This window comes from Schistocerca cancellata, chromosome 12 (genome assembly GCF_023864275.1).
Source record: "Schistocerca cancellata isolate TAMUIC-IGC-003103 chromosome 12, iqSchCanc2.1, whole genome shotgun sequence".
NCBI lineage: Eukaryota > Metazoa > Arthropoda > Insecta > Orthoptera > Acrididae > Schistocerca > Schistocerca cancellata.
The window spans coordinates 132,342,182-132,358,847 of record NC_064637.1 but is presented as its reverse complement, the minus strand read 5'-3'; the positions used below and the strand labels follow the sequence as shown (position 1 = coordinate 132,358,847).

General features: G+C 43.4%; 1 protein-coding gene across 1 annotated transcript in view; it reads right to left on the bottom strand.

The window, feature by feature from the left end:
- LOC126109630 (corticotropin-releasing factor-binding protein) overlaps positions 1-13,798 on the bottom strand; it is a 1,121,590-nt gene extending 1,107,792 nt beyond the window's left edge. Inside the window, exon 1 of the mRNA XM_049914676.1 lies at positions 13,646-13,798. The gene's annotated coding sequence lies outside the window, so the exon portion shown is untranslated. The remainder of the gene's footprint in view (positions 1-13,645) is intronic.
- Positions 13,799-16,666: the final 2,868 nt, after the last annotated feature.

The following is a 16,666-nucleotide window of genomic DNA, read 5'->3' as shown; positions in this document are numbered from 1 at the left end:
ACAAATACTGTGAAGAGGGTACATATATACTAAGAGCAAATAAGATGATTTGAGAGTATGCTAACATGATTTATATTCGCATGAAAAAAACCTCAAGCTAAAATTATGTGGCTATGTTAAAACGACTGAACCAAGCCATTAAGTTGGTTGTTTGCGGAATTCTACGAAACTTGTGTTGACTTTGAAATTGAGGTGGTACAATTGATTGTAATAGGAAAAGAATAACTAAGATAAGCAAAGATAACTATATAAAATACTAGAAAGAAATTATTTAAGGAGAATTTCCCAGACTAGACAGTTCGTTAGCCTGAAAAATCCAAGGAGACTGGAGTAACTTCGTCTGAGGATAAGAAAACAGCGCGTCCCTAGAGAATGAAATTAATATGGGTACAGAAAAAAAGGTGGAAGCAAATTACGATTTATCTGTTGAAGTAGGCCCCAAACAATAATAACAGTAATCATAATAGCAGTAATCACACTCGTAAATAAGAGTGTTATTATTTCAATGAAGTAACATTACATAGATGTCGACGTTTCGATCAAGTTTCATTAATCGTCGTCAGGGTGCACAATTTTATTTTATTTTACTTTGTGGTATAAAGAACAGTCATACCGAAAACGACTCCCATCTCTAATGACATCGATTTCGACGTGACGTTACACCGTGATCCTTCTTTTTCCAAACGACTCTGCTATGCACTTCACAGGACGATATAGATTCCGGAAGTGGTAATACCGTTCCTTGTGGATCCGCACAGGCAAGGTATTTAAGTTATAGCTCTTCCGTCTTATGTTCCTTACTTTTAATTAGCTTTGTTATTACATATCAATGACTTTCTTTTTGTGCAAGTGCACATGCTACCACGGCGCGATCACGTCATTAAAATAAGTTTGTGTGCGATGCTGTCTCCTACTGGCAAACTACATTAAATAAAATTGCACGTCCTGAAGACGACAGCTGAAAATCAGTCGAAACCACGGCTCTTATTTCATTGATACATCATGTTAGCCTTGCTGTGGTTAATTTTCAGTCACGTCCTGAAATGTTCTCTACTGATATTATTCAGTTCTTTGCTGTAAATCTGCAGTCGAAGTAGGTACAAAAACGTCCTTCGAAAATTTAATATGGTTCGGATAAGACTTGTTTACGAGAAATCATCTGCGTTTTATGACTGAATTTTCTCATTATGCGAGTACTGAAGGACGATCTGCTTTAATCGTTAAAAACTATTCAAAAGCCAAGATCGCACTTTTTTCCCTCGACACAACCGACTGTAACAGTCTTAGCTGTCATCACCATGTTTTAAAATTTTTTTAGTAAGGCATGTTCATTTTACATCTTGTGCATGACGCTCACCGTAAGATGAACGTTTTTTACTAAAAAATGTTTAAGACCTGGAGAGACAGCTAAGACTGTTGAAACACGTTGTCCTGGATAAAAATATTTCGTGCGATTTTGGCTTCTGAATGGTTTTAGCTGTCTTTTATGATTGAGGCGTTAGAATCTAAATTTACTTCCTGAAAGTGGAAGGAAACGAAGTCGCGTCTGAAATGCAGAGCACTGGATTGGCTCTAGGAAGTACACCTAGAAATAAAAATCTTTAACTAGTACACCACCATCTTTCAGTTTCCTCAAGTTCCGTAACACACCGTAATATCATTTCAAGTAGATTATGAAAGAAATAAAAAGTCGCAGCTGGTCGTTAAGAAATGTAAGTGGAATTTAAGTGTATGTTCGATAGCATTATTACTTTTTCTTTTTTGTACTTATTATTCAGGAATGGATCTCGTTCTCTATTTCCAGGCTGTAAAAATGGTAATTTTGACAAGTTTTGTGTACCATTGTGTGATCATGCTGTAAAGATAGTTTTCTATCTACCGACTTGACAGAAAGTTCTACGAAGTAATGGTTATACTTTAAGTCGATAAACAGGTCGAAACCATCGATCCACACACACTGTGACCATAATGACTTCGAAACACAGAATGATTCAGAAAGGCAGAAATACTAAACCTCTTTTTTCCAAACCTGTTCGACTAAGTAAGATACGATCGTAATCCATCGTTTAAATCGTCGAAATGACAGATATCGGGCTGGCCGTGGGACAGAAAATGAAATGAAATCGCCCCACTGGACCTGACGATACACCTATACGATTGTACGCGAAGTATTGCGAAAGAGCCTGATTTTCTCCTAGCAACAGTCTACCGTAGGTCTCTAGAAGTGCGAAGCGTTTCTAGTAATTGGAAAGAAAAAAAAAGAAAAAAAAGCGCCATTGCAGTTTTCAGGAAATATCGCCGAGCAGACGCACAAAACTATAGGACTGTATCTCTGACGTCGGTCTGTTGTAGCATTTCGGAATATCTGTGGCGCTGGTGTATTATCACGTTTCTGGAGACAGAAAATCTCCTCTGTAGAAACCAACACGGGTTCCGAAAACAACGATAGTGTGAAACGCAGTTCGTCCACGAGACCCAGAAAGCAGTAGGTAAAGGCGTCCAGGTCTCACGGGATAGATAAGGATGGTTCTCGGGTAGGACAAAGTTTATTGTCTGTAATAGAACATACAATCACCATTAATCTGGGTGTTTCGCTGGGCGTTGGCTTGCTACGTTCACCTGTATTAACGTGCCACAGCAATGCCTCTGCGACGTGTATGGCGACGTCGCTGGCGGCGCAGCGTTCCTGTGTATCGTGCATTGAAGGCAATTGATAGTGACCTGGCTGGTCAGTTTAACAAGCAACAATTAATTGGAGGTCCAAATGTGTTTCGTGGACTCCGCCTGAACTTCACATGTGATGTACAAGCTCTGTTTGGAGGTAGTACATGGCTTACACTTGCTGTAGTGTGGGGCAATCATTGTGACTATGGTGGCCTTGAAGCATTTCCAGATGCTAACATTTTGGCCTGGAAAACATGGAGTATATCTGAGACAACAGGACTCTTGGCAAAAGTTCCATATGGTACGCTTGTTCCATCTATCCGTGTATCTCCCCTTCCAAAAGGCGCTCGATATGATTCTGCATTACAGCGTAATGCAGAGAACACACGTCTGCCGAAAATCTGACCAGCTGAGCGATCCCACTGAAGCGTTTGTAACAAGTAGGCAACAGCATGTCATTTTGACGGGAGAGAAATTTTCAGACGGAAAAGAAACTTTGGGCGCATTCGAAGTGAGCGTTATAGGACCATTTCTTTTCACGATATACATAAATGACCCAGTGAATAACTCCGGAAGTTCCGCGCGGCTTTTCACGGATGGTGCTGTTGTGTACAGAGTTGTCGAAACGCTACGAAACTCTACTCAGAATCACCCTCCCTGCAGAGGTTGGCAGTTGACCCTTGAAATAAACAAATGTAGTGTATTTGGTATGGCAACGGCCTTGCCGCAGTGGATACACCGGTTACCGTCATATCACCGAAGTTAAGCGCTCTCGGACGTGGCCGGCACTTGGATGGGTGACCATCCGGGGCGCCATTCGCTGTTGCCATTTTTCGGGGTGCACTCAGCCACGTGATGCCAATTGAGGAGCTACTCCACCGAATAGTAGCGGCTCCGGTCTAAGAAAACCATCAAAACGGCAGGGAGAGCAGTGTGCTGACAACACGCCCCTCCTATCCACATCCTCAGCTGAGGATGACACGGCGGTCGGACGGCCCCGATGGGCCACTTGTTGCCTGAAGACGGAGTGCTCCTGGGGTATCGGCGAGGACCATTCCCAACCGTCTCCATGAAGCTGGGCTACGGTCCCGCACACCGTTAGGCCGTCTTCCGCTCACGCCCCAACATCGTGCAGCCCGCCTCCAGTGGTGTCGCGACAGGCGTGAATGGAGGGACGAATGGAGACGTGTCGTCTTCAGCGATGAGAGTCGCTTCTGCCTTGGTGCCAATGATGGTCGTATGCGTGTTTGGCGCCGTGTAGGTGAGCGCCACAATCAGGACTGCATACGACCGAGGTACACAGGGCCAACACCCGGCATGGCATCATGGTGTGGGGAGCGATCTCCTACACTGGCCGTACACCACTGGTGATCGTCGAGGGGACACTGAATAGTGCACGGTACATCCAAACCGTCATCGAACCCATCGTTCTACCATTCCTAGACCGGCAAGGGAACTTGCTGTTCCAACAGGACAATGCACGTCCGCATGTATCCCGTGCCACCCAACGTGCTCTAGAAGGTGTAAGTCAACTACCCTGGCCAGCAAGATCTCCGGATCTGTCCCCCATTGAGCATGTTTGGGACTGGACGAAGCGTCGTCTCACGCGGTCTGCACGTCCAGCACGAACGCTGGTCCAACTGAGGCGCCAGGTGGAAATGGCATGGCAAGCCGTTCCACAGGACTACATCCAGCATCTCTACGGTCGTCTCCATGGGAGAATAGCAGCCTGCATTGCTGCGAAAGGTGAATATACACTGTACTAGTGCCGACATTGTGCATGCTCTGTTGCCTGTGTCTATGTGCCTGTGGTTCTGTCAGTGTGATCATGTGATGTATCTGACCCCAGGAATGTGTCAATAAAGTTTCCCCTTCCTGGGACAATGAATTCACGGTGTTCTTATTTCAGTTTCCAGGAGTGTAGTCAGCAGTGCCAGCACGTGCAATTTTAGCTGATTTCTGAATAACAGATTACACCTCTTCTGGGAAGTTCCTTTTCTCGTCTAAAAGAATGCCTAAATACCTGTGAACAGTGCTGAATTTTACAAGGATTCTGTGAAGCCTGAGGGAAGGCTTTCTGGGAAGAAAAAGTCTTCCCTTCAAGCTAAAGTCTGTTGCCCTAAGCAACCACGTCATTCGTCTTTTTCTCACGTATGGGAGCTCCACTCTACATCTACACTATGTGATCAAAAGTGTCCGTACATCCCCAAAAACATACGTTTACCATACTGGGTGCATTGGGCTGCCACCTACTGCCAGATACTCCATATCAGCTACCTCAATAGTCATTAGACCTCGTGGGAGAGCAGAATGGGGCGCTCCGCCTAACTCACGGACTTAGAACGTGGTCAGGTGATTGGGTGTCACTTGTTTCATACGTCCGTACGCGAGATTTCCACACTCCTGAACATTCCCAGGTCCACTGTTTCCGATGGTATAGTGAAGTGGAAACGTGAAGGGACACGTACAGCACAAAAGCGTACAGGTCGACCTCGTCTGTTGACTGACAGACCACCCACAGTTGAAGAGGGTCGTAATGTGTAATAGGCAGACATCTATCCAGACCATCACACAGGAATTCCAAACTGTATCAGGATCCACTGCAAGTACTATGACAGACGGGAGGTGAGAAAACTTCGATTCCATGGTCGAGCGGCTGCTCATAAGCCACACATCACCCCACTAAATGTAAAACGACGCGTCGCTTGGTGTAAGGAGAGTAAACCTTGGACTACTGAACAGTCGAAAAACGTTGTGTGGATTGACGAATCACACGGTACACAATGTTGCGATCCGATGGCAGGGCGTGGGTATGGCGAATGCCCGGTGAACGTCATCTGCCAGCGTGTGTAGTGCCAACAGTAAAATTCGGAAGCGATGGTGTTATGGTGTGGTAGTGTTTTTCATGGAGGGTGTTTGCAGCCCTTGTTATTTTGCGTGGCACTATCACAGCACAGGCCTACACTGATGTTCTAAGCACCTTCTTGCTTTCTACTGTTGAAGAGCAATTCGGGGATGGCGATTGCATCTTTCAACACGATCGAGCACCTGTTCATAATGCACGACCTATGGCGGAGAGGTTACACGACACGAACATTCCTGTAATGGACTGACCTGCACAGAGTCCTGACGTGAATCCTATAGAACACCTTTGGGATGAAACTTCCTGGCAGATTAAAACTGTGTGCCCGACCAAAACTCGAAATCGGGACCTTTGCCTTTCGCGGGCAAGCTTCTGCAGGAGAGCTTCTGTAAAGTTTGGAAGGTGGGAGACGAGGTACTGGCAGAAGTAAAGCTGTGAGTACCGGGCGTGAGTCGTGCTTCGGTAGCTCAGTTGGTAGAGCACTTGCCCGCGAAAGGCAAAGGTCCCGAGTTCGAGTCTCGGTCAGGCACACAGTTTTAATCTGCCAGGAAGTTTCATATCAGCGCACACTCCGCTGCAGTGTGAAAATCTCATTCTGGAACCTTTGGGATGTTTTGGAACCCCGTGTCAGGCCTCACCTACCGACATCGATACCTCACCTTAGTGCAGCACTCAGTGAAGAATGGGCAGTCATTCTCCAAGAAACCTTCCAGCACCTGACTGAACGTATGCCTGCGAGCGAGAGTGGAAGCTATCATGGAGGCTAAGGGTGGGCCGACACCATACTGAATTCCAGCATTACCGATGGAGGGCGCCACGAACTTTTCATTCATTTTCATCTAGGTGTCCGGATACGTTTGATCGCATAGTGTATATTTACATACATACTCCAGAAGCCAGCTGTGGTGCATGGCGGAGGGAACCCTTAGCGCTACTAATCATTTCGTCTCCTGTTCCACCTGGAGGGAAAAAACGACTGTATATAAGCGTCTCTTCAAGCCGCAATTTCTCTCATCTTCGTCATCCTTAGGCAAAAACCTACGTTACCGGCAATAGAATCGTTCTGCAGTCAGAATCATATGCCGGTCCTCTAGATCTCCAGAACAGTGCCTCACGAAAACACGAAAATATAAGCGTCTCTTCAAGCCGCAATTTCTCTCATCTTCGTCATCCTTAGGCAAAAACCTACGTTACCGGCAATAGAATCGTTCTGCAGTCAGAATCATATGCCGGTCCTCTAGATCTCCAGAACAGTGCCTCACGAAAACACGAAAATATAAGCGTCTCTTCAAGCCGCAATTTCTCTCATCTTCGTCATCCTTAGGCAAAAACCTACGTTACCGGCAATAGAATCGTTCTGCAGTCAGAATCATATGCCGGTCCTCTAGATCTCCAGAACAGTGCCTCACGAAACCAGCGTTGCCTTCCCTCCAGGAATTCACCTCTGAGTTCGCGAAGCATCTCCGTAATACTTGCGTGCTGATCCAACTTACCCGTAACAAATCTAGCATCGCGCCTCTCAATTGCTTCAATGTCTTCCTTTAAGCCGACCTGGTTGGGATCCCAAGCACTCCAAAAGTACTCAAGAATGCGTCGCACTAGCGATCTATACGCCGTCTCCTTAACACGTGGACATCGCTTTCCGAAGAAATACTCGCCATAAAACGGAGTGGAGCATTCGCCTTCCCGACTACCAATCTGACGTGATCGTTCCATTTGATATCGTTTTGCGAAGTTACGCCTAGATATTTAATCGCCGTGTGTCGAGCAGCGCTCTACTAATGCTGTATTCGGCCATTACGGGATGGTGTTTCCTACACATCTGTATTTCTCTGTCTTTCGATAAAGCTACTATTCATGACACCAACCAGAAATTCTCCTCAACGTCATCATACATCCTCTTAGTAACTGACAACACTGTCTCGTACATCACAGCATCATAAAGAAACAGCCGCAGACTGTTTCTCACCCTGTCGGCCATAACATTTATGTACACTCCTGGAAATGGAAAAAAGAACACATTGACACCGGTGTGTCAGACCCACCATACTTGCTCCGGACACTGCGAGAGGGCTGTACAAGTAATGATCACACGCACGGCACAGCGGACACACCAGGAACCGCGGTGTTGGCCGTCGAATGGCGCTAGCTGCTCAGCATTTGTGCACCGCCGCCGTCAGTGTCAGCCAGTTTGCCGTGGCATACGGAGCTCCATCGCAGTCTTTAACACTGGTAGCATGCCGCGACAGCGTGGACGTGAACCGTATGTGCAGTTGACGGACTTTGAGCGAGGGCGTATAGTGGGCATGCGGGAGGCCGGGTGGACGTACCGCCGAATTGCTCAACACGTGGGGCGTGAGGTCTCCACAGTACATCGATGTTGTCGCCAGTGGTCGGCGGAAGGTGCACGTGCCCGTCGACCTGGGACCGGACCGCAGCGACGCACGGATGCACGCCAAGACCGTAGGATCCTACGCAGTGCCGTAGGGGACCGCACCGCCACTTCCCAGCAAATTAGGGACGCTGTTGCTCCTGGGGTATCGGCGAGGACCATTCGCAACCGTCTCCATGAAGCTGGGCTACGGTCCCGCACACCGTTAGGCCGTCTTCCGCTCACGCCCCAACATCGTGCAGCCCGCCTCCAGTGGTGTCGCGACAGGCGTGAATGGAGGGACGAATGGAGACGTGTCGTCTTCAGCGATGAGAGTCGCTTCTGCCTCGGTGCCAATGATGGTCGTATGCGTGTTTGGCGCCGTGCAGGTGAGCGCCACAATCAGGACTGCATACGACCGAGGCACACAGGGCCAACACCCGGCATCATGGTGTGGGGAGCGATCTCCTACACTGGCCGTACACCACTGGTGATCGTCGAGGGGACACTGAATAGTGCACGGTACATCCAAACCGTCATCGAACCCATCGTTCTACCATTCCTAGACCGGCAAGGGAACTTGCTGTTCCAACAGGACAATGCACGTCCGCATGTATCCCGTGCCACCCAACGTGCTCTAGAAGGTGTAAGTCAACTACCCTGGCCAGCAAGATCTCCGGATCTGTCCCCCATTGAGCATGTTTGGGACTGGATGAAGCGTCGTCTCACGCGGTCTGCACGTCCAGCACGAACGCTGGTCCAACTGAGGCGCCAGATGGAAATGGCATGGCAAGCCGTTCCACAGGACTACATCCAGCATCTCTATGATCGTCTCCATGGGAGAATAGCAGCCTGCATTGCTGCGAAAGGTGCATATACACTGTACTAGTGCCGACATTGTGCATGCTCTGTTGCCTGTGTCTATGTGCCTGTGGTTTTGTCAGTGTGATCATGTGATGTATCTGACCCCAGGAATGTGTCAATAAAGTTTCCCCTTCCTGGGACAATGAATTCACGGTGTTCTTATTTCAATTTCCAGGAGTGTATATAGAGAATAGTAGACTTCCTACCACACTTCCCTGGGTCATCCCTGACGATACCCTTGTCTCTGATGGACACTCGCCGTTGAGGACAACGTACTGGGTTTCATTACTTGAGAAGTCTTCGAGTCACTCACATAGTTAAGTACTTGCTCCCTATGCTCGGACCTTCGTCAGCAGCCTGCAGGGTGGTGGGGGGGGTGGGGGGACAGTGTAGCGCTTTCCAGAAATCTGGAAATTATGCGCGCTCCGTTTTTATACCTTTAACATTTCAAGAAATAAAAGGGGCGAAATTTTCACGCGATTCATCGTGTGCCGTCCGTAATTACTTTGTGTGTTAACCCTCTTAAAGTGTTAAAAAGCAACGAAAATTACGTGCGAGCAAAAATTTCAGAGCATCTGCAACACTCTTGAAATATAGACTTGCAAATAACAGACAATTTCCGCAGACTAGCAAAACTAAATTAAGTATAAGGCATTCCTCCATAAATTATTTCTGTGTGACTTCCAGTGTTTCAGATGTTCGTGTTGTAATTACCTACAGTGATTCCGTTATATCTTATAAGCAAATGCTACAGTAATTGTTATATACAATGCCCTAAGAACTCATATGGAGATTTACTACATTCGCCTGAAGATGAGGTGAAAAGTATTGGAAACGCCTGGAGGGTGCCATCTTTTTTTTTTTTTTTTAATATGATACATGCACTATTTTGTTTCCTTTCGGAAAACTGAAGGCATCTCACATGAGTAAATTAAACACGCATATCTACATTCCAGTCATGCTGCTTTCGTTGATTGGTTGATCTGAGGGAGGGGACCGAACAGCGAGGTCATCGGTTCCATGAGATTAGGGGAGGATGGGGAAGGAAGTCGGCTTGCCTGAAGCGATTTAGGAAAATCACGAAAACTTTAAATCAGGATGGCCAGACGCGGGCTTGAACCGTCGTCCTCCCGAATGTGAGTCCAATGCGATAACCACTGCGCCACCTCGCTCGGTCATGCTACTTTCAAAAACAATTTATAGCAGGAAAAAATTATAGAGGTTTAATATGTTGCAGATTTCATCAAACAAAAATTGTTTCATCTTATTCGTATGCAGTAACGAGAGTTCAGATATATTTCTCGATCGGTTCTGTTTCTTGACCGTGGTCCACAGCCATGTAATTTTTCTCTAAGGGCAAGATTTTTCTCAAATAATGGATAATCCAGGATGGAATGTAACAATATTATGAGAAGGAAAGTTGCTACTCACCATATAGCGTAGATGCTGAGTCTCAGATAGGCACAACAAAAGGATTTTCACACTTAAAGCTTTCGGCCCGTGGTCTTTGTCAACACACACACACACACACACACACACACACAAACTTATTAGTCAGGTTTATTTCTAATCACCAGGATTCCAGTATCAACCGTGGTCCCACATTCATAGGCAGAAGAAATGGCATGAAATGCATATACATACTTGAAAATGCTTGCTCAAAAGTTTATGACGTACAATTAAACACAACAAATTTTATATGAAATTGGCCCTATGGCCGAAATTGCAATCTTGGTGACTGGATACAGAAGTGACAGTCCAAAGGCCAAAAAGGAATTTAAAAAAAATTGCAGATGCTATTTTGGTGACTTAAATTAATAACAATGTCAGTTTTTGTCTGTGATACTGAATATAAATTTCTATATTAGAATAAAGTATATCGACATGAGAAATGCGTAAGTTTTAACAGAGTATGTCGTCTTTATTTGCTGCATTCTGTCTATAAACTCATAAATTGACTTTCTGATATACATAAAATTGAAACTTTGAAAGATCTTGGTATACTGAAATATTAAGGTACACGTATGCAATAGTCAGATTAATAGACCATATTAACTCTTACAATGCTGTTAACTTTAACTTTTTCTTCTTTAAAATTTTACTAGCCTTTCTAGTGACAGACGATAAAGCAATATGGACTTCATACACTTTACGTAGCAAACACAGATTTATTCACTGCCATGAAGTGAAAACAAAATTTTTCTGATAACACGAGTCTCTGTTTTAGCAAACTGTCTTGTAATCTTGTCACTAGTTCGCCATGACACCAGAAAGTGACTGAGTATGTCATACGGTACTCTATTTCATTCGGCAGTCTGTTTTACTTACAAATGGACCACATGGCAACAGTATATATATCAGTAATATATATATATATATATATATATATATATATATATATCAGTATATATATCAACGAAAGTAGCATGACTGGAATGTAGATATGCGTGTGTACTGATATATATATCAGTCAACAAAAAGCAGTTAGACGCACCTCTCGCAAGTTACCGGCAAAATCTGCTTTGAACTTTTCCTGTCCTCCTTAATATACTAAAGCAAGGTCGATTTTTCTCGACATGCGTGGCTGTGTGGTAGAATGCCAGCCTAACAGGTACGAGGCGCGGGTTCGATTCACAGTTCTGGCAAAATTATGAACAAATGTGCATGTTCCAAGAAGATTTCCCTTCAGTGTAAAATACGTAAGGATGAAAAATAATTTAACTTGTTATTCATTTAATTTAAACACTCTTTGATAAGAAATCAGTAACTAAGAATTTATATTTGCAATTAAAACTGTATTTTTGTGTGCTATATGTAATTACAATTTATAAGGCGCCCATTTTTCATCAGAATAGCAATTTGTTATCTGTTAATTAACATTTATTTGATAAATTTTATAATTAAATGAGTAGTTGCCAGAATTGAATGGAAAAAAATAATCGAAACAAGAATCGAACCATCGATAGGCATTCTCGAGCACTACTGATTTTTCCCACCTTTGTATTTCTTAAACGTCACGGAATTACTAATACGACAGGCAACTCGTTTAAAAATTTGCACCAGCTGGAAATCGAACCTAAAACCTCAGCAGGGCAGACAAGCTTTCCACCACACAGGCAGAAGGCCTATCGGGAGAAACCGAACCTCCTTTAGCGTAAGATGGTCATTTCTCGAGAATACTTAAGAGGTGCTTCGAACTGTTTTGGAGGATAAATATTTGAGTTCTGAACTTCACGCACCATAAATACAAAAAAATTGATTTCCAATGTGGTCCCCTGGTTAGAATGCCACACAAAATCATCGGTGAATACATACGATTTATGGCAGAGGAAGGAGTGATTCGACTTCAATATGGTTTGCTAAAGAACGGAACACAGCAATCGACAAAAAATTATATTATCGCTCTGATGGTGAATTCATTTTGTGTTGAAATAAGATGAAGTCATGGGTTTTCTTTCACATGAAAGCTAAATAAGTTATGTATCAATGAAGCTTTGTAGCTGTGCAGTTTTGATGTGTATGATGAAGATCAAAGTAAAAAAAATGGTTCAAATGGCTCTGAGCACTATGGGACTTAACATCTATGGTCATCAGTCCCCTAGAACTTAGAACTACTTAAACCTAACTAACCTAAGGACAGCACACAACACCCAGCCATCACGAGGCAGAGAAAATCCCTGACCCCGCCGGGAATCGAACACGGGAACCGATCAAAGTAAGAGATAATAACAAGGAACTGCGTACATGATGTATTACCTGTTGACAATGCATGTCACAGCTGCAGAGAATGAGCAATAAAATCCAAAATTTGTGTGGCAAAAAGTTTGAATAAATAACAGGGTACTAATATCAGCTTCGGTTATCGGCAGCTGTGTGTCAAAAATTACCAGCACTTTAAATTCTACCCACTATGATTGTAGAGAGAGCACTCACTGAATATGTCAGAAAAACTATTTCAAACTATATTATTTAGTATGCCCTACAACATTTTCAACTAGCAGACTTACTATTGCCATAGCGGAAGAAATTATTCTACCTGAAGATAAGTTGCTAAAACTAACTAAACAGATAATTACAACAATTTTGTCTGATCATCTTGACAGTGAATTAATACTCTGTTAGAATCAGGAGTCATTATCGGTGCTCTTTTTGAATAAAAACTTGATCAAGCTATTAAGAAAGGTAGCCTAAATTTCATCGTTAGAGCTTGGGTACTGTGCAACTTTGATGCGTATCATTAAAGTCTTATTAGTAAGATGTTACAATAAGAGGTTAAGTAGATGATGCATTTAAATAGCCATTGACAACAAATGCTCTGGCCGCAGATGATTGTCGCCAATGACCGAACTGCCCTGGCAAGCAAGTTTGAATAATAATAATAATAATAATAATAATAATTAGTAGTCTTAGTAATAATAATAATAATAATAATAATAATAATAAAAGCAACTTTTAGAGGATCTTTCATGTAAAATGTGAACATCAGATAAAAATTTCGTTACTGACAATGTCTTAGCAAATGAAACTGTTACATATTTTTGAAGTTTCTGTTTCCGATTAATATTTCAGAGCGAAAGTTTCATCGCGAGGTCTCTAACATTCCGTCAAGGTTTCTGATCATGACCTGGCAAAGTAGATGCAGCTGAGGGAGATAATGTTGAACGTCTGCAAGGTCACGTCACAATGAAAAAACCTCGAGTGAATATATGAAACGCTGATGATAGGGCGCATATATACACAAAATCATTCGTGAAAAATGTGCCATTCACTATCTCTGTGTAGCACATGAAACTATTAAGGTTTCGATAAGAAAATCTAAAATATTAATTTGATCGAGATTAATTTTTCCCCAGTTTGTAGTGGTGAGGGATATTGCGGCTTACCTGCGGAGACTGGCACGCGGGAATCGCGCTGTCGCGTGGAGGATGCGTCGGCCGTCGACGTCTGGCCGCGATCGCTGCGCAGAGAGGGGTGCCGAGTGACAGGTGGTTGGTTTGGTGTGTTTATCTGTGCAGGTCTGCTGTTGCTGGCAGAGCGGCGCGCGACGAAGTAGCGCAGCGCCTGGGCCCGCGCCGGCTTTTATAGGCGAATTTCGCGCATGCGCACAGGCGCGCCGTCCCCCGCCAGCGCCCGCGACACCCCGCCTCTCCCTGCCGCAGCCCACCTGTCGGGGGTGGTGTGGGTGGAAGGCGTTTCGCGAGCGTAGGCGCTCCGCCTTGCCGGCAGGCGGGAAGCTAAAAGCTGTCGCCCCTGCGTGGCTGCCGCACGCCGACTGACAGTGGGGAAGGCAGGAGGCGAGGAACCGAACCACTGCGAGCACAGTGTCGCGGGTTGCATACTTTACAAATTAAGGCGCCGCTCTTACATCGTGCTTCCTTTGTTCGCACTGCAGCTCCCCGAGTATGACGAGTCCGGCAAGGGGAGTGTCTGAAATGTTGGTCACCGATTCCAATCAAGTTTTTCAAGAATGTTATGTATCTCTATATACAAAAGATACTGTCCCGACTGATTCACTCTCTCACACCATACCTCAGCCCAGACCTCTAAGGATAGAAACTAGATATTTGGAGATAGTGTGGATCCCCTACTGTAGGCGTAGTTCAACACGGGATTTTTCAAAATTACATCCTTATGGGTGTGGAATGGAGGATGAAAGTATTTTTTGGAAATATGTAGCTATTAACGAAATTTTGAAGTCAGACATACGAAAATTGAAATTTGGTTCCTTGGTCAGAAACAAAAAATACGTGTTCCAGTATTTTTAAAAATTTAACTCCAAGGGGATGAAATAGTGGATGAAAGCTTTTGTAAAATAAATTATTAAAGAGCTCCTAAAGTATTTGTAAAGCTGTATCTACGAAAATTGGCATTTCATTTCTCGATTACAAATAAATACTTTATTCAGTGTTTTTTGACATCCAACCCATAAGGGTCGACATACGCCATGGAAGATTTTATACAAATATTTCATTATGCAATCATGTTTGAAGCTAACTCTACGAAAATTCGTTATTGACTTCTCTGTTAGAAATAAAAAAATACATATTTCACTCACTTTGGAAAATTCAGCCCCGAATGGGGTGAAATAGGACAAGAAACATTTTATGAAAATATTTCGTTGTGAAAGCATTTTTAAAGCTACATTTTTCCAAACTTAATGTTTGGTTTCTCGATTAGCAAAGAAAAAAAACACTTGTCTCACTGTTTTTGGAAATTCACCACTAAGGTCGTAAAATAGGGTCAGATTAATTCAGTGACTCACCATTGTCCAGCCCATTCCTACAGGGATAAAACAGGGGATGAGGGGCTTTTTGAAAATATGTTGCTATTAAGGCAATTTTGAAACTAGAACTACAAAAATTGGGATTTGGTTTCTCAGTCAGAAATTAAAAAAAAACGTGGTTGACATATTTCGAAATTCATCTACTAAGGGAATAAAATAGTAGGTGAAAATTTTTTGAAAGTGAATCATAAGAAACGACTGAAACATTTTCAAACCTACATCTATAAAAACTAGTATATGACTTCTGAGCTATAAATAAATAATAGCGCGTTTTTTGGAAATTCAAACCCTTGACGCTGTCAGATACGGGACGAGAAGTTTCACGAATGAAACTTTCTATAAAAATACCTGTACAATAATGCAAAAGACATGATGAACAAAGACTTTGGACTCCATCTACTAGAATCGTTACTTGATCAGAAGTTCACCAGGAAAAGACCATCCTTCAATGGCTTTGATTAGGGTGAAAAGTTAGGTGTTGCAGTTTCCGAACAACGTAAAAATTCCATTAAAGAAAAAAAAAGATCTCTACAGTAGACGCGAGCGACGTACCGGGGTCTAAGTTGGTGGAAAATAAACAGGAGTTTCAACGCCTTGCTAGACATTGCCTAGTTTTTTTAAAAAATCGTGTTCGAAGTTGATGAAGGAAAATATCGAAAAATCATATAAAAACAAACTTTTTTATTAATACAGTATGGGGATTACCATCTGATTCTTAGTCGTGGCGTTTTATTCATTCCATATTCTGATAATATTGTGACAATCAAAATACTATTCTGTACCTTCTTTTAATTTTTTATTTTTTTAAGTGAAACATCGGGAGGCATAGTACAAAAATATGCCTGAAGTACATTCTTGCGTAACCCTACTGATCATCTATTCGTGAGCGTTCTAGCAGTTAGTGTGGTGGAACTTATCACAGAATCCCGCAAAACATAAGTATTTCTCGCACGATGGGCAACAGACTAACGAAATCTCGCCACATTGAGATGTTTACCGATACATTGTTCGTGGATAACATATCTCATTTATATTGCTAAAAAGAGGTCTATCATATAATTTGAATGCGTACAAAGTGTATAAAAGCGTATTCTGAAAGACAGGCGTGGTCAACTGCTTATGGACCAACGCATGAATTTTGGAAGCGTCCACGGCCGGGGTGGCCGAGTGGTTCTAGGCGCTACAGTCTGGACCCGCGTGACCGCTACGGTCGCAGGTTCGAATCTTGCCTCGGGCATGGATGTGTGTGATGTCCTTAGGTTAGTTAGGTTTAATTAGTTCTAAGTTCTAGGCGACTGATGACCTCAGAAGTTAAGTCGCATAGAGCTCAGAGCCAGTTGAACCATTTGGAAGCGTCGGCCGTATTTTTAATTCTCTACTCTGATGTGATGTAGCAAGATTTTGGAGTTTTGCGGTAAAATTTTTTACCTGTCGTAAATAGTAAACGTCAATCAGTTGACACAGAGGGTACATTTCGGTGATATCACTTTCACGATGTAGGTCAGTTCAGCGTCTTCATCTACGAAAGTCCTATCTAGCGAGTCACGTATCTCAATGGAAATAACTTTCAATACATTATATACAGAAGAGCCAAAGAAATTGGTACACCTGCCTAAAATCG